This window comes from Chiloscyllium plagiosum, unplaced genomic scaffold (assembly GCF_037043375.1).
Source record: "Chiloscyllium plagiosum isolate Xiang-an unplaced genomic scaffold, Cpla_swu_hap1 HiC_scaffold_13, whole genome shotgun sequence".
NCBI classification, from domain to species: domain Eukaryota; kingdom Metazoa; phylum Chordata; class Chondrichthyes; order Orectolobiformes; family Hemiscylliidae; genus Chiloscyllium; species Chiloscyllium plagiosum.
Window position 1 is genome coordinate 114,243,387 of NW_028270151.1, and position 19,116 is coordinate 114,262,502.

General features: G+C 45.1%; 1 long non-coding RNA gene across 1 annotated transcript; it reads left to right on the forward strand.

The window, feature by feature from the left end:
* Window positions 1-2,024: 2,024 nt before the first annotated feature.
* Window positions 2,025-10,206, forward strand: LOC148148427 (uncharacterized). Its single transcript, XR_015759071.1, has 3 exons — window positions 2,025-2,128; window positions 6,605-6,704; window positions 10,066-10,206. It is a non-coding gene; the product is annotated as an uncharacterized LOC148148427 (long non-coding RNA).
* The last annotated feature ends 8,910 nt before the right edge of the window (window positions 10,207-19,116 follow it).

Consider the following 19,116-nt stretch of genomic DNA (forward strand, 5'->3'; position numbering starts at 1 on the left):
ATACATTTACTAACTATATTTGAGTACAATCAAGTTTCTTACTGAACAGTGACAGGATTGGACAGAGTCCGCATGGATTTAAGAGAGGGGAATCATACTTAGCAAATCTACTGAAAGAACCTACAGAGTCGAATATTAAAGAAAGAAATTGCAGGACATTTAGAAAAGCTTATCATTAAAACATATAGACTGGGGTTTGTGAAAGAGAAACTATATTTGACAAATTTTCGACTGTTCATTGAGGAGATAACAGGCAGGGCTGATAAGGGGTAATCCAATTATGTTCTGTGTTTGGATTTAAAAAATGCAAATGATAAGGTGCTACATAAAAGTTAATTGCACAATTTAGGAGCTCATGGTATCGGGGTAATGTATTAGCATGGACTGAGGATTGGTTAACCACACTGGCTGTTGCTGAGTCCTCACTTGGAGTACTGTATATAATGTTAGCTCCCATATTTAATAAAGGATAAACCACATCGGAGACCATTCAAAAAAGATTCACTTAGCTGCTTCGAGGACGAAAGGGTTGACCTATCAGGAATAGATAAGCAGGGGTGATCTTACGGAAACAAGATTCTGAGGAGCTTGAAAGGATAGATGTTGACTAGATCTAGCACTAGTGAAGTCTCAAACCAGGGGACATTACATAAGGGAACATTCATTTTAGAAAAAATAAAGATTTTTTTCTCTCAGTGAATGGCTAGAATTTTCTCGCCCGAACAATTGTGAAAGTTAAATGTGGGAGGGGAATGGTTGGGTTACTCTTCAGAGGGTTGTTCTGGCTTGTTGGGCTGAAGGGCCTGTTTCCACACAGTAGGGAATCTATGATTCTATGTCAAATTATTTTAAAAGAGGGCAGATAGATTTTTGAAATATTGAGTGGTTGAAGGCTATGTGGATCAAGCATGAAAGAGGTGTTGAGGTCTGGGTTGGCCCGGCCATGATCTGATAGAATGGGGGAACAAGCTGAAGGGAATGAATGCCCTACTCCTGCTTCGATTCCTTGAGGCTCTGTTTCATGTTTTTTTTTATCTGCAAAGAAGAGCGTGATACAATGTGCTAAAGATCTCAGATGTGAAAATGGGGTGTTTATGTACTGATTCAGATGGCATTGATTCATCAATCACAGCTATACAGTCATGAGTAGGAAGGCAATTCCCTCCATGAATAAAGGAAACCTACTGCAGAGCTCATACAAAGGGAATTCTTGCCCTCAGTAAACTCTCCCATCACATTACCCAACATATCAGCTAAAGCAGGACACACTGCGCATGGTCGAGTCAACAAGGCCACCCCCGGGTGATTGATGTCAGCACCGGACCAATGAAAGGACGGTGGGCGGAGCTGGAGGACCTAGCAGGAGGTTGGTCCTCCAACCAAGCAACGTGAAGCAAGGGCGGAGCTAAACTAAACCATGTGATCACCCTCGCGCGCGGCGCAGAGTCGCTGTAATGAATGTCTGGGAAGTTATGGAGAGAAAGGATACGGTAAGGAAAGAAATAAACAGGGAAATGGGAGAAAAACTGTGTTGCTACGAGCGGAGAGGCTCTACAAACAAATTTGAACGTCCCAGTCCCGTGTTTGCAGTAAATGGGGAATTGCCTCAGCGCGGCTGCAGGCCTGAGTGAGCGCCGCCATCTTTATTTGGGGCAACGATTCACTGGACACGTGCGGAGCCGCCACCTTTGTAGGGGGCAAGGTGCAGCCAGGCGCATGTGCAGCCTTTCTCTTGTATAGAGTCATTATGATCATAGCAGCCAATACTGCTCTGATTCACCTCTGGGCTCCCTCATGACCACTTTGTCAATATCTAGCTTCCTCAGTCTCGAACCATGGGTGTATTTTTGGTCTGTTTACTACTGTATTATGACTTTTATAGACCCTTTGTAAATTAGTTTTTCACTGCGGCCCAGCCCCTGACCACGTGCTGCTCTATTATCAGATTATTTTATTCTTTTTCATTCCCTGTAACCCATTTTGCATTCCCTGAAACATCAACTGTGTTTCTCCTTCCACAGATACCAGTGATTAATGCCAAAGCCCTGTTGCCTGGGGACAGGGTGATGTTTGACTTTCTTGTACAGCTGCAGTTTGTGTGGTGAAGGTGCTCCCACAATGTGGTTGGGTAAGAGACATTACAGATTATTCATTACAGCAACAGTGATTATTTGAAGATAATGTCCAAATCAAGAACAGTTTGTAGTTTTATCATCATGCTTATTTCATATAAATACTATTGAGAACTTTAGATATGAGGCCAGAGATGGACATTTTAAGTCAGGTGACCAAAAGCATTGCCAAAAAGCAGGTTTTGAGGGATGTCTTAAAGATGGAAAGCAGACCTGTGAGGTTTTCTCTGCAAATTCCTGACCATGTTGCTTTAGTAACTCTAGAATCAGCCACACAGTTGAAGTAATGAATTAACAAGTCGTTGGGAGTCTCGAAGAAAATGGGTTGAGACCTCGACAAAGGAAGTGTGGTGCAGGGAGCTTGGGATGATCACAGCCAGGAATCAAATCAAGAATGAGAATTTTAAATTGTTGTTGCTTATGAATAGGAGCCTTTTGACTGATGAACATGTTTGGGGAGAAGTGAGCATGTGGGCGATAGAGCTTTCAATTTTTCTTAATGACTACAGGGAGGTTGAATTTGGGAGGCTGGCCAGGAGTGTGTTTGGATAATTACTTCTGGAGATAACACACGGTGGATGAGAGTTTCAGTATATGAGCTGAGATGAGGGTGGAATCAGCTAGAAATAATGGTGTTGGAGTGGGGCTGGGCTGTCACTCTCACCTCACCTCTGGATTCAGCTGTTTGTCAGGTTGTGAATCAGGCGGTAACACAATCGGGAGCTGAGTGGCCCTGGTGGTGCCTAAAATGGGTGTCGCTCAGCTGGCTGTTGCTGAGCAGCTGCTGCTTGATAGCCCTGTTGATGACATCTTCCATCACTTTACTGCTGATCGAGTGTGGACTGACAGAGGTAAATTGCCTGGGTTGGATTTGCCCTGTGTTTTTGTGCTGAACATGCCTGGGTCGGTCCAGGCATGTTCCACATTGTCGGTCGTGCCAGTGATGGAGCGGTAAGTGGCTTGGTGGATGGCAAGTTCTTGAGCACAAGCTATCAGTATTATTGCCAGAATGTTAGCAGGACCCATAGCCTTTACACTACTTAACCATTTCTCGATAGTATTCGAACTAAATTGAACTGGCTTAAAGCTCACATCTGTGACGTTAGGAACCACTGGAGAATACTGAGATGGATCATCTCACTTTGCATCTGGCTGAAAATTACTGCAAATGCTGTCATCTTATCTTTTGCATGGATGTGTGAAACCCCTCCATCAGTAAGGGTGGGGATATCTGTAGTGCTTCCTGCAACGAGTTGTTTAATTGTCCATTATCATTCACAACTGGGTGTGGCAGAACTGCAGAGCTCTGATCTGATCCATTGATTGTGGGATCACTTAGCTCTGTTGCTTGCTGCTGATGCTGTTTGATATACAGATTGTCCTGCTTGCTAGCTTCACCAGGTTGGCATTTCATTTTTAGGTATGCCTGGTGCTGCTCATGGCATGCCCTCCTTTTTTGTCCATTGTGATGGGTGAGTGCGGGATGTACAAACCCATGAGATTACAGATTGTGCTGGAGTACAGTTCTGCTGCTGTTGTTATCCCACAGTACCTCAGAGAGATCCAGTTTGAGTTCCTACATCTGTCTCATTTAGCACGGTGATAGTACGACTCAGCACGATGGAAGTTTTTCTCAACTTTAAGGTGAGGCTTTGTCTCCAAAAAGACTGTGGCATGGTCGCTCTTACCGATACTGTCATGGACAGATGCATTTGCAGCTGGCAGATTGATACTGATAAGATTTAGTATGTTTTTCCCTCTTGCTGGTTCCATTACCGCCTGCTGCAAACCCAGTTGAGCAGCTATGTCCTTGAGGACCCGACCAGCTCAGTCAGTAATCCTGCTGCTGAGCTAATCTTGGTAGAGGACATTGAAATCCTGTACCAAGAGTAGGCTTGTCACCATTTTATTGCGTCAGTGCTTCCTCCAAGTGTTATTCAACATGGAGGAGCACTGATTCATCAGCTGTGGGAGCACGGTACGTGGTAATCAGCAGAAGCCATGAGACTTCCTGGTGTCCAAAATCAATGCTGAGTCCTCCCAGGGCAAATGGTTCCTGTGTGCACACAACTGTGCCATCGCCTCTGCCTGGTCTGTCCCGCTGGGGTGACAGGACATATCCAGCGATTTCAGGAGAAAGTGAAGACTGCAGATGCTGGAGATCAGAGTCGAGAGTGTGGTGCTGGAAAAGCACAGCAGGTCAGGCTGATGAAGGGCTTAGGCTCTAAACGTCGATTCTCCTGCTCCTCGGATGCTGCCTGACCTGTTGTGCTTTTCCATCATCACACTCTCGATATCTAGGGATGGTGATGGTGGTGTCTGGCCATTATCTGTAAGGGATTACTCTGAGTCTGACTATGTGAGGCTGTTCCTTGACTAGTCTGTGAGACAGCTCGCCACGTTTTGGCATAAAAAAAACAGATGTTAGTGAGCAGGATGTTGCAGAGTCGAGAGGGCTGATTCTGTGGTTGTATTTCCTAATGCCTTGTTAGATGCCAAGTGGTCCATCCAGTTTCATTCCTTTGTTGAGACTTTGCAGTGATTAATACAGTGAGTAGCTTGTTGGGTGACTGTCAGGTTGGCAGGATGTTTTTCGCCATTGACAATGGTTCCATGGAGATCAGAAGATTCCTAATTCCAGTTATTTTCTCTTGAATTCAGATTCCACCATCTGCCGAGCTGGGATTCGAACAAGGACTTCAGTTGTACATTTTAATATTCTGGATAAAAGTTAAATACATTAGGTTTGTTCACTCATTTTAAATATCACTAACCCTGGTTTTGTTTCTTTGTAAAACACTGTCTATCATCCTGTCTCCTTCACCCTTCCCTCCAACAACAAGAGCAAGGAACACATTGAGTTTCTCTGTCACTAAGACTGAGACAATCCGATCAGCTGCCTCTGCTGCTTCCCTCCCTCCCACTAGCCCAGCAAGGCAAACTGCCTCACATGGTGTTCCTGATTTTTGTCCCAAACTTACATCTTTCTCCAGTCTCTTGTCAAGCCTTATCAGAGCTCATCTTGATCTTTTACTAGTCTCGCTAAACTACAGACATTCCAACTCTGTTTCCTCCTCATCACTCCCCCTCGCCAATTCACAGGTATTGTTCCTTGTTCTGTCTGTCTGTCGTTTCTGGTTATGTCCTTCTCATCCATTCTGCAAAAAAAACTAACATTTGACCTCATCATCATTTGTAAGTCCTGCTCCATCTCCAATTTCCCTTTCCTTTCTGAATTCCTTGTATTTGGTGTCCCTCAAGGATCTCTCCTTGGTCCGTCCTGTTTCTCACCTACGCACTGCCAGGAGGTGACATCGTCCGAAAGCACAGTGTGAGGTTTCACATGTACACTGACGATGCCCAGCTCTCCCTCCGCACCATCCCTCTCCATTGCTCCACTGTTACTCAGTTACCAAACTGCTTATCACATTCCCATTACTCGATTAGCTGCAATTTCCTGCAAAGAAACATTGTTACGGTTAAACCCATTACCTTCAGTTGCTATTACAAATTCCTTTCCCTTCCTGCTGAGCCCCTCCCTCTCACTGGGCGCAGTCTGAGGCAGAACTACATTCTTCACAACATTGCTGTTATATCTGACCCCAAGGTGACCTTCTGATCAGACATCTACGCAATCACAAACACCAGGAATTCCAATCTCTAAAATGTTGCTTGTCTCCACCTCACCCCAGCTCCATTGTTACTGAAACTCCTTACCCGTGTCGGTGTTACTTTAAACTTGATGAATCTGAAATGAACCCTTGATTCCGTGACTGACCCAGAATCTGCTAGCTTTCTGTGTTTCCTGCACAATTACCCCCTGGTCCCTTTGTGGTGCAGCTTTCTACAGTTTCCATCATTTAAATAGCACTCTGTTCTTTTATTATCCCCTCCTAAATGACCAACTTCCCATTTTCCCAAATTATACTCCATCTGACAATTTGTTGCCCCCTCTCCTGTGCATCTCTCTCTCTTCACAATCCTCCTAGAACTTTACAGTTATGCCTTTTCCAGGAGTTCCCCTCCCCCCTTCTAAACATTTACTGGGAGCACTGGGCAGTGTGAAGCGTGCAGTGTTGCTCTGTATTTAGAGGTACTCTATGGGAGGAGCTTGCTGCCCATTGGTCAGAATGGAGGCAACTTGCCCATCGAGCTGCATGAGCCTTTCACCCCCCATGTCTTATTGATGAGGCACAGCGGCAGCACAGAAGGAAAAAAAAAAAGAAGCAAATCCTGCTCTCCATATCTCACTGACACTTGGAATATTCTGTCCCATGTGTCAAAGATCTGCCCTGTTCAGTTACATGAAATTCCAAGGTGGAAACTCCTAGAAATCCATATAGATTTCCACCTGAACTGACTGCTGACCTCCACAAGGGGTAATGTGTCCAGTCATCCTGGGCCAGAGGAGGGGGTGGTGCGAGTTTTTAACCTGAACTGACAGTGATGGATTTTATAAACTTGTATTAGAGGATACTACAGGTGGACATTCAGATGGTAATCTCAGTCATTGTAACACCAAACTCTGATTGAATTAGTCAATTCATCAGGACCTGGATATTTGCATTGTGTGTGAGTATTGTATTCCATCTGAATCCCATTTGCTGCATAAAAGTTCTCCTTTGAATCTTCCCAAACCTTTAACGTGTGTCCTGTAATCCTTGTATAATGAGCTGATGGGTGTAAGATTTATTATTATAACGTGCAACTTTTCCAAACCCCTCTGTCACAGATCCCCTCAATTGTCTTTGCTACAAGGAGAACAATCTCAGTTTCCCCAAACCCCTGATTCCCCAATGTCTGTTTGCTCTCTATAAGGTACACATCAGGATTGTGTTGGAACGTTCTCCACTTGCCTGCATCAGTGCAGTCCCCAACACTATTAAAGAAAGTGAACATCCTCCAGGACAAAGCACTGTGCCTGAGTGGTGTCCCATCCACCACCTTCAGCATTCCCTCTCCCCACCCCAGAGACACAGTGGCATCACTGTGTAAAAGGTAAAGGCAGCATTGCCCTACCAGACCATAGGGCTGCTCTCTCATTAGGAAGGCAACTGGAGCCCCTGGAAGAAACCCATGCAGACACTGGGAGAATGTGCAAGTCCCACAGAGACAGTTGTCCAAAGCTGGAATCGAACCTGGGGCCCTGGCAGCAGTGTTAATCACTGAGCCACTGTGCCACCCTAAAATTGTATTTTGATTCACAACGACCACTTCCTCTGATAGTTCATTCCATTTGTCTGAACAAAAATTAAAAAACAATTCCCGAAAGCCTTTTTAAAGCCGTTCTGCTGTCACCTTAAAAGGTATGTACCCAGTCTTGAATCGCGTCCCTTCCTGGAAAGGACACCTGCTGTTCACATTACTGATACCACCCCTCCATGATTTGAGAAACATCTAATAAAGTCACCCCTCAGCCTCTTGCGCGCCAGTGAAAGAAGTCGCAGCCTCTCCAGCCTCTGCTTATAATTCAAACTATCCATTCCCATCAACATCCTGGTAAATCTCTTCTGAATCCGCTCCAACTACATAATGTCCTCCCGATATCAGCATGACCAGAACTGGACACAGAATTCCAGAAAAGGCCTCCCCAACATCCAAAATAATGTCCCAACTCTTGTACTCAAAGGTCTGAGCAATGAAGGCAAGTGTGCTAAACACCTTCTCAACCACCCTGTCTACATGTGACACAGACGTGAAAGACCCGAACCCCTTGGCCTCTTTATTCCATATCACTACTCGAGGCCCTGTTTTTAATTAGTGTCAGTCTGCCCTCGTTCGTTTTATCAAAATGCAATATTTTGCATTTATTCCAATCCAAAAATCCCAAAATTCCCTGAGCATTAAAGACAGTAGGAGTATACTTAAGAGGGAAATCAGGAGGGCAAAAAGGGGACATGAGATAGCTTTGGCAAATAGGATTATGAATAATCCCAAGGGTGTTTATATATACATTAAGAACAAAAGGGTAACTCGAGAGAGAATAGGGATCGTCAAAGATCAGCAAGGCAGCCGACACTTGGAGCCGCAGGAGATGGGAGAGATACTAACTGAATGTTTTGTATCAGTGTTTACTGTGGAGAAGGACATGGGCAATATAGAATGTGGGGAAATAGATGTCGACATCTTACAGAGGAGGACGTGCTGGGTGTCTTGTAACCCGTAAAGCTTGGTTAATCCCCAGCACCTGATCAGATGTACCCGAGAACTTAGTGGGAAGCTGGTAATGTGATTGCTGGGCCTCTTGCTGAGATATTTGTATCATCGATTATCACAGATGAGATGCCGAAAGACTGGAGGTTGGTTAACGTGGTGCCGCTATTTAAGAAAGGTGGTAAGGACAAGCCAGGGAACTATCGACCGGTCAGCCTGACATTGATGTTGGGCAAGTTGTTGGAGGGAATCCTGAGGGACAAGATGCGTGTGTATTCTGAAAAGCAAGGACTGATTAGTGATAGTCAGCATGACTATGTGCATGGGAAATCATGTCTCACAAATGTGATTGAGTTATTTGAAGATGTATCAAAGAGGATTGATGAGAGCAGAGAGGTGGACATGATCTATGGAATTCAGTAAGTCGCTCGACAAGCTTCCCCATGGTAGACTGGTTCGCAAGGTTAGATCTCATGGAATACAGGGAGAACTAGCCGTTTGGATACAGAACTGGCTCAAATATAGAAGGCAGGGTGGTGGTGGAGGGTTGTTTTTTCAGATTGGAGGCATGTGACCAATGGAGTGCCGCAAGGATCAGTGCTGGGTCCATTAGTTTTCGTCGTTTATATAAAATGATTTAGATATGAACATAGGAGGGAGAGTCAGTAAGTTTGCAGATGACACCAAAATTGGAGGTATAGCGGACAGCGAAGAGGGTTACCTCAGATTACAACAGGATGTTGTTCAGATGGGTGAGAAGTGGCAGATGGAGTTTAATTCAGATGAATGGGACGTGCTGCATTTTGGAAAAGCAAATCTTAACAGGACTGATACACTTAGTGGCAAATTCCTAGATAGTGTTGATGAAAAATGATATCTTGCAGTGCAGATTCATATTTCCTTGAACGTAGAGTTGCAGGTAGATAGGATATTGAAGAAAGTGTTTGGAATACATTCCTTTATTGATCAGAGCATTGAGTATGAAAGTTGGAAGGTCATGGACAGGACATTGGTTAGGCCTCTTTTGGAATATTGTGTGCAATTCTGTTCTCCATCAATCGGAAGGATGTTGTGAAACTTGAAAGGGTTCAGCAAAGATTTACAAGGATATTGCCAGGGTGTGAGCTGCAGGAAGAGAGCAAAAAGGCGGTGGTTTTCTTTCCCTGGAGCATCAGAGACTGAGGAGTGACCTCCGTAGAAGTTTATAAAATCATTAGTAGCATGGATAGGGTAAACAGACAAGGTCTTTTCCCTGAGTAGGAGAGTCCAGAAATAGAGAGCATAGGTTGAGGGTGAGAGGGGAAAGATATAAAAGGGAACTAAGGAGCAACTTTTTCATGCAGAGAGTGGTGCGTGTATGGAATAAGCTGCCAGAAGAAGTGGTGGAGGCTGACAGTTATAGCATTTTCAAGGCATTTGGATACTTGACATGAATAGGAAAGATTTAGAGGGATACGGCCCAGATGCTGGCAAGAGCGATAAGATTAGGTTCGGATATCTGGTCGACATGGACAAATTTGAGCGAAGGTTCTGTTTAGTGCTGTTCATCTGTGACTCACAGCTCTGTGGGTTTCGGTCTCTTCAAAGATAAATCTTAGTCTGTTTTATTTTAGTGAAGCTACAACATTCAGGAGGGTGATGGTTTATTTCTTTAAATACACATCTTATGATACTTTGATTAAGTTTTTTAATATAAAATATTGGTACTAATTTATTCTAGAGTAGTGTTTTGTAAAGCTGTAAGACTGTGTGCCTTTTTCTGGGTCTGTGGACTGTTAAGGTGCAGAGATGGCCATTCGTACAGTGATGTGCTCTTCCTGTTGGATTTAGGAGATTAAGGAAAGTTTCAGTGATCCTGATTGTCTGCAGGAAGTGAGGATGCAAATCCTGTAGGATTTCATGGACCAGATGGAGCGATGTTTAAAGGTAATGAAGAATTTACAGGAGCTGGGGGGTGTGATAGGTGGCAGTTGCAGAAAGGTAGGAAAACTGCCGATCTAGTCAGGTAGATGGGTTCCTTCTCGGAAAGGGAGGAGTGGAGGGCAATTAGTGCAGGAGTCACCTGTGGTTATTTCCATCTCAAACAAGTATACTGTTTTGGAAAGAGTCGGGGGTCACAGACTCTCAGGGGACTATCGCACTGACAGCCAAGTTCCGAGTGTAATAGATCTAGTGTAATGTGAGGTATATCCAGTTCCACACGATCGATGGTGATAGGGGGCTCTCTCGTCTGCAGCACAGACTGCAGTTTCTGTAGCTAACAGTGAGACATCAGAATGGGGTGGTGTCTCCCTACTGTCTGGGTGAAGGATGGCTCTGAGGGTGCAGAATATTCTGAAAGGAGAGAATGATCAGTGGGAGGTCGCTGTACATTGGTACCAATGACATAAGAGAAAAGGATGAAGTCCTGATGAGAGAATATTGCAAATTAGCCTTGGAGGATAATAAGCAGGTCCTTGTCGGTAGTAATATCTGGATTACTCCCGGTACCACATGCTAGTGAGAGTAGGACTAGCAGGGTACGGCAGATGAATGCGTGGCCAAGGATCTGATACAGGGGAGAAGGATTCACATTTTTGGATCATTGGAATCTCTGCATAAGAAGGATGGATTACACCTGAATTGGAAGGTGTCTAATATCCAAGCAGGGAGATTTGCTAGTGCTACATGGGAGGCATTAAACCAGTGAGGGAGTGGGGGGTAAACCTAAAGAGGCAGTGAGAAAGGAGGTAAGTCTGAGACTGGTACAGTTGAGAAGTTAGACAGGCAAGGCAGGCAAGGGTAAGGCACAGAATGAGATCGGACTGAAAAGGGACAATAGACAATCGGTGCAGGAATCGGCCATGCTGCCCTTGAGTCAGCACCACCATTCATTATGATCATGGCTGATCATCCACAATCCGTATCCTGTTCCTGTCTTATTTCTGTAACACTTGATTCCATTATCTTTAACAGCTCTATCCATCTCTTTCTTGAAAGTATCCAGAGACTTGGCCTCCACTGCCTTCTGGATCAGAGCATTCCATGTGGCCACTACTCTCTGGGTGAAGACGTTTCTCCTCAACTCTGTTCTAAATGGCCTCTCCCTTATTTTTAAACTGTGTCCTCTGGTTCTGGAAACATGCTTCCTGTCTCCAGAGTGTCCAACCCTTTAATAATCTTGTAGGTCTCAATCAGATCCCCTCTCATTCTCCTAAACTCAAGTGTATACAAGCTCAGTCGCTCCAATCTTTCAACATATGATCATTCCGCCATTCCGGGAATTGACCTCATGAACCTAACCAACACTCCCTCAATAGCCACAATGTTCTTCCTCAAATGTGGAGACTACAACTGCACACAGTACTTAAGGTGCGGTCTTACCAGGGCCCTCTACAGCTGCAGAAGGACCTCGTTGCTCCTATACTCAATTCCTCTTGTTATGAGGGCCAGCATGCAGTGAGCTTTCTTCACTACCCGCTGTACCTGCATGCTTGTTTTCATTGACTGATGTACAAGGATACCTAGATCACGTTGTACTTCCCCTTTACCAAACTTGACTCCTTTTCGATAGTAATCTGCCTTCCTGTTCTTACCTCCAAAGTGGATAACCACACAGTTGTCCACATTAAACTGCATTTGCTTTGCATCCGTCCACTCACCTAGCCTGTCCAAGTTAACCTGTATTCTCATAACATCCTCCTCACATTTTACCCTGCCACCCAGCTTTGTGTCATCAGCAAATTTGCGAATATTACTTTTAATATGTTCATTTATATTATTAATGTATATTGTAAACAGCACCGAACCTTGTGGTACTCCACTAGTCACTGCCTGCCATTCCGAAAGGAAGCGTTTATCACTACTGTTTGCTTCCTGTCAGCCAGCCAATTTTCAATCCAAGTCAGTATATTCCCCTTTGTAAATCCATGCTGACTCTGACGAATCCTATTACTGCTATCCAAATGAGCTGTAACTTCATCTTTTATAATTGACTCCAGCATCTTTCTCACCACTGACATCAGGCTAACCGGTCTATAATTCCTTGTTTTCTCTCTCCCACCTTTCTTGAAAAGTGGGAAAACATTAGGGCGGCACGGTGGCACAGTGGTTAGCACTGCTGCCTCACAGCGCCAGAGACCCGGGTTCAAATGCCGCCTCAGGCAACTGATTGTGTGGAGTTTGCACATTCTCTGCGTGGGTTTTCTCCAGATGCTCCGGTTTCCTCCCATAGTCCAAAAAAATGTGCAGGTTAGTTGAATTGGCCATGCTAAATTGCCCGTAGTGTTAGGTCTGGGTGGGTGCGCTTCGGCGGGTCGGTGTGGACTTGTTGGGCCGAAGGGCCTGTTTCCACACTGTAAGTAATCTAATCTAATCATTAGTCACCCTCCAATCTGACTCTACATCTCCTGATTCTGTGTCTCCCCCTTCGCAAGGGACAGAACGTCATCCCTCACCAACAGGGCCATCTTACCCACTCTGCCCATCAGTCTGTCCTTTTGATAGCACTGCACTGCATTTATTTCAATGCAAGAGGTTTGACAGGGAAAGCAGATGAGCTTAAGATATGGTTTTGAACATGGGAGTGGGATATAGTGGGTATTACAGAAACGTGGCTTAGGTTGGACAGGACAGGTACCTTAATGTTCCAGGGAATAGATGTAAGAGGAAGGATAGAAAGGGGGAATAAGAGAGAAGGTGGAATGGTGTTTTTGATGAGGGATAACATTATTGTTGTGCTTAGGGGGGATATTCATGGGAGTTCTCCCGGTGAACTTACTTGGGTGGAACTGGGAAATAAGAACAGGATGATCACCTTATTGAGGCTGTCTGTGTGGGTTTCGTCCAGGTGCTCTGGTTTCCTCTCACAGTCCAAAGATGTGCAGGTTGGGTGGATAATCCAGGCTGAATTGCCCATATTGTTCAGGGATCTGCAGGTTGGGTGGATTGGCCATGTGAAATGCAGCGTTACAGGGTTAAGATAGGAGGCTCAGAGGGTCAGTCTGGATGTGATATGCTGAATGGCCTGCTTCCACACTTGGGATTCTCTGACGATAATTCTACTAGTTTTAAAATAGTTACAGAAAATAATAGACCAGATCTAATAGTTAAGTTTCTAAATTGGACAAAGGTGAATTTTGACGGTACAAGGCGAGAACTTTCAATATTTCTCTGCGACCCCCAGGTAAAGGGACGGCTGGAAAGTGGGAACATAAGAACAGACGGAATAGGAGCAGGAGTAGGCCATCTGGCCCTTCAAGCCTGCACTGCCATTCAATAAGGTCAGGGCTGAGCTTTTCGTGGCCTCAGCTCCACTTTCCTTCTCTCTTACCATAATCCTTAATTCCTTTCCTGTTCACAAATCTACATTTTGTCTTAAAGACATTCAAGTTGATAACGTCAACTGCTGCACTCAGCAGGGAATTCCACAGATTCATAACCCTTTAGCTGAAGAAGTTCCTCCTCAACTCTGTCCTAAATCAGATATCCCCTTATTTTGACGCTATGCTCTCTAGTTTGACCCGCTACCCCTCCCCCCCAATGGAAATAAACTCCCTGCTTCTATCTTATCCATTCACTTCTTAATTTTATTTTTTCCAATACAACCTCCCATTCTTCTAAATTCCAACAAGTATAGTCCCAGTCTATTCGGTCTCTCCACATACACCAACCCTCTCAACTCCCGACTCAAACTAGTGACCCTCCTCTGCACCCCCTCCAGTGTCAGTACATCCTTGCTGAAGTAAGGAGATCAAACCTGTACATAGTACTCCAGGTGTGGCCTCACCAGCACCCTGTACAGCTGCAGCATAACCATCCCTCTAGCAAGGAGGGACATTAGACCCTTCACCATCTCTTTTAGTCCCCTGGGATGCATTCCCAGAAGACCCGTGTATTTTTGGGCTGTTATCTTTCCCAACACTACCTCTTTACTGAGAATGACTGTTTCCATGTCCTCATCTGCCATTGCCTCCATAGGCCTGTGAAAATGAGACAACAAGAGTACAGAGACAGAATGTTCCTGTTATTTCCAAGTCTGGTAGGTGTAGAGAATGCTGTGTGTCTAGTGAAATTGAGGGTATCGTCAAAAAGATGAAGGAGAGATATGGCAGGTACAGACAGCTAGGTTTGAGTGAATCCCTCGGAGTGTAGGGGCAGTAGGAGTACACTTGAGGGAAAACAGGAGGGCAAAAAGGATACATGAGATAGCTTTGGGGGGAAAGAGGTTTAAGGACAATCCAAAGAGATTCTACAAAACACTAAGTACAAAAGAGTAACCAGGCATAGAATAGGGACCCTCAAAGATCAACAAGGCTGTCTGTGGAACCACAGAAGGTGGGAAAGATACTATCTAAGGATTTCATGTCAGCTTTTACTGAAAGAGGATATGGAAATTAGAGACTTTGGAGAAATAAATAGTGATAAGTTAACTACTATCCATATTACAGAGGAGGTTGTACTGGATGTCTGAAACATAAAGCTGAGTAAATCTGTGGGACCTGATCAGATGTATCCCAAATCTTTGTGGGAAGTTAGGGAAGTGATTGCTGGGCCCCTCGCTGAGATATTTCTATCACCGATAGCCACAGGTGAGGTGCTGCAAGACAGGCGCCATCATTTGAGAAAGATGATGAGGATGGGCAGGGAACAATACACTGGTGAGCCTGAGGTTAGTGGCAGACAAGCTGTTTGAAGGAATTCTAAAGGACAGGTTTATATGTAATTGGAAAGACAAGAAGTGATTTGGGATAGTCAGCATGGCTTTGTACATAAATCACTAACTTGGACTTCGGAAAGACATTCAAAAAGGTTCCACATGACAGACTGGTTAGCGAGTTAGACACCATGGGATACAGAGAGAACCAGCTATTTGGATACAAATTGGCTGGAAGGTTGGAGACGGAGGGTAGTGCTTTTCGGACTGGAGGCCTGTGATGAGCAATATAATGTAAGGATCGGTGCTGGGTCCACTGCTTGTCATCATTTATATCAGTGATTTCTGTGTAAATATGAGGTATAGTTAGTGGGTTTACAGTAGACATCAAAATTGGAGGTGCACTGGACACAAAGAAGGTTACCTCAGAGTACAATGGGACTTCAATCAAATAGGCTGAGGATTGTCAGATCGAGTTTATTTCAGATAAATGTGAGGTGCTCCATTTTGGAAAAGCCAATGAGAGCAGGAATTATACACTTAATGGGAAGGTCCTGGAGAGTGTTGCTGAATAAAGAGACCTTGGAGTGCAGGTTCATAGTTCCTTGAAAGTGGAACCATAGGCAGGGTAGTGAAGAAGGTGTTTGATGTACTTGCCTTTACTGGTCAGTGCATTGAGTAGTGGAGTTGGGACGCAATTTTGCGGCTGCACAGCACATTGATTCAGTCACTTCTGGAATTCTGTCTCCCCGCTATCAGTATGAAATTTTGAAACTTGAAAGGGTTCGGAAAAGATCCGCAAAGATGTTGCCAGGGTTGAGGGTTCGAGCTATATAGGTAGAGGCTGAATAGGCTAGGGCTGTTTTCCCTGAAGCATCGGATACAATTGTGAGGGGCATGGATAGGGTAAAATCCCAGGGTCTTATTCCCAGGATATGTGAGTCCAAAGTTTGGGGGCACAGGCATCAGGTGTGAGGGAAAAGATTTAAAAGGGATCTAAGGGGCAATGTTTTCCAGCTGAACATGGTACGTGTATGGAATGAGCTGCCAGAGGAAGTGTGGAGGCTGGTACAATTTCCCAATTATGCCTTTGAGATGTTGTATGTGATTAGCAAAAGTTTAGAAGGATATAGGCCAAGAAATGGCACATGGAATGAGATTAATTTAGGATATCTGGTCGGCAAGGACAAGTTGGATCGAAGGGTCTGCTTCTCTGCTGTACATCTTTATGGCACTAGAAAAATTAAGATGGGTTTCCCTTTGATGGAGAGTTAGCAGAAGGTCAGATAATTCTCCATGGAGCTGAGAAGGTTAGGCAGTGATTTTGACCAGGAGCAGATTTGTTTCCAGGATATTTAATTTACAGAGAGACAGAGGGAGAAATTATTAACGTCACAATTTTTAGTAACTACCTTCAGGTAACTGGCAAATAATGCAGGTTAAAAATGTGAAGATTATTTTACTCATTACGTTCTGAGCATCTGGAACAGTTTGACCGACAGCTGGATGCAGATTCAGTAGTTATTGTCAAAACAAATTTGGAATTTAACTTTTTTAAGGAAGGATTTGGAGGGCTACAGACAAATGGGAGGTGAGTTGGGATAGACTGGCACCATCTCCCGAGGGCCAGAGTACAGCCCCATTGGACTGAATAGCCACAAACCCCTGTGCTCTGTTACTGCTCCATTCACTGTTTTTGATGAAGCTCATCCCAGGGCAGAGTCATAGAGACATACAGCATGGAATTAGATCCTTTGGTCGAACTGGTCCATGCCAACATATCCCAACCTAATCTAGTTCCATTTGCCAACACCCTTCCTATTCACATACCTATCCAGATGCCAAATGGTGAAATTGTACCAGCCTCCACCACTTCCCTGAACAGAAAATTCCATACATGTACCAATCTCAGTGTGAAAAAAGTTGCCTCTTGGGTCCCTTTTAAATCTTTCCCCTCTCACCTTAAACCTACACCCTCTCGTTCTAGACTCCCCCACCCGGGGAAAAGACCTTGTCTAACTTTCCCATCCACACTCCCCATGATTTTATAAAGCTCTATGAGGTCACCCCTTAGCATCTGATGCTCTTGGAGGTGCCCACTCATGTCACAATGGAGCCCGGGTGATTGACAGCAGCTTCAGACCAATAGGAGAATTGGCGTGATCCTCCAGCCAATGGGAGTGAATTGGGGTGGGTCCAGCAGACCAATATGTGGCCATAAGCTGTGCAGGCGCAGTGTCACGGTGAGGGGGGACCTAGTGATTGTGAAGGGAGTGGGAGAGACTGCAAAGTCTGGGGAAGAAATGGAGCTATTGTGGACTGGGAGGGTTTATGAACGCACGGTTTTAGGCTGCTAGACCTGAATTAGAAATTCCTGGTAAGTTAGAACCAAAAGAACTGCGGATGCTGTAAATCTCTCACAATAACCAAAAGGTACTGGAAAAGCTCAGCAGGTCTGGCAGCATCTGTGAAGAGAAATCAGTTAACATTTTGGTTCTGCTGACCCTTCCTCAGAACTGATGTTACCGAAAAGAAATGTCGGTTTATATGCAGAAGGTTGGAGTTAAGGAGTAAATGATCGGTGGGGATAGAGTCCAGAGAAAGAGATGGGAGCAGTTGGACAAATGAATGGATAACGATCTGGCTGGGGGAGGGTGAATAGCTGTTTATGAGGACTGTTAGTGACTAACCATAGGTAATGTGTAGTGGTAGGCTATGTGATAACAAGGCCTGGTATGTGGGTTAAGAGACTAGGGCGCTCGGAAATTGGAGAGTTCAGGACCTAAAATTATTGAATTTGATACTGGGGATAGAGGTGTGCAGGGTCCCCAAGTAGAACATGAGGTGTTGTTCTTCCAGCTTGCGTTAACATGTGGCGCTGGAAAAGCACAGCAGGTCAGGCAGCATCTCAGGAGCAAGAGAATTGATGTTTTGGGCATATCCCTTTCATCAGGAATGCAGGGATTCGGGGGGGTGAGTAAGAGGGCTGAGAGTTAAATAAGAGGGATGTGTGGGGTTGGTGGGAAGGGAGCTAGGAAGGCAATAGGTAGATGTAGGTGGAGGTTAATGGAGAGATGGTGGAGGGGATAATTGGAAAGGAAGATGGACAGGTGGGACAGTTCAAGAGGGTGGTGTCGAGTTGGAGGGTTGGATCTGGGATAAGGTAGGGGAGGGGGAATGAGGAAACCTTGATTCTGTGGTTAAAGGGTCCCAATGTGGATGATGAGGTTTTCTTCCTCCACGCGTCGGGTGGCTGGGATTTGGTGGTGGAGGTGGCCCAGGACTTGCATGTCCTTGGCGGAGTGGGTGGGATAGTTGAAGTGGTCGGCCACAGGATGGTGGGGTTGGTTGGTGCATGTGTCCCAGAAATGTTCCCTGAAACATTCTGCAAGTTGGTGTCCTGACTCCCCAGTAGAGAGGAGACCACATCAAAATCAAAGGCTGTAATAGGTGAGGTGTTTGGATATGCAGGAAAATCTCTGCTGGATGTGAAAGGGTCCTTTGGAGGTGAGGGGGGAGGTGTGGGCACAGGTTTTACACCTCTTGCATTGACAAGTGAAGGTGCTGGGAGTGGAGGGTGGGTTAGTGGGGAGCATGGATCTGACTAGGAATTCATAGGGAATGATGTCTGTGGAATGCTGAAAGGAATGAAGAGGGAAATATATCTCTGGTGGGATCTGATTGTAGGTGATGGAAATGGCAGAGGATGATGTGTTGTATCTGGGTGGAAGGTGAGGAGTGGGGGATTCTATCCTTGTTGCAGTTGGAGAGGTGTGGTTCAATGGCAGAGGTGTGGCAAGTGGTGGAGATACACTGGAGAGTGTTGTTGACCACATGGGAGGGGAAATTGCAGTCCTTGAAATACGGGGCATTTTGGAGGTTCTGGAGTGTTCTGCCAGTTTGTATCAAGCTTCACTGGAACACTGCAGTAAGCATGAGACAGGGATGTTGGCCAGGGAACAGACTCGTGTGTTAAAGTGACAGACAACTGGAAGCTCGGGGTCTGTTTTTGTAGCAGAACGTAGATCATTAGCTGCCATTTCCAGCACCTCCACTGAGATGATCCCAGACACAGCTTCCTGTCCTCTCCATTGCACCCTCCCAGCCAGATTGTTATCCACTCCTTTGTCTTTCCAAATGTTACTGTTTCTTTTGGGCTCTGTCCCCACCTATTTTTACTCTTTATCCCCTAACTCC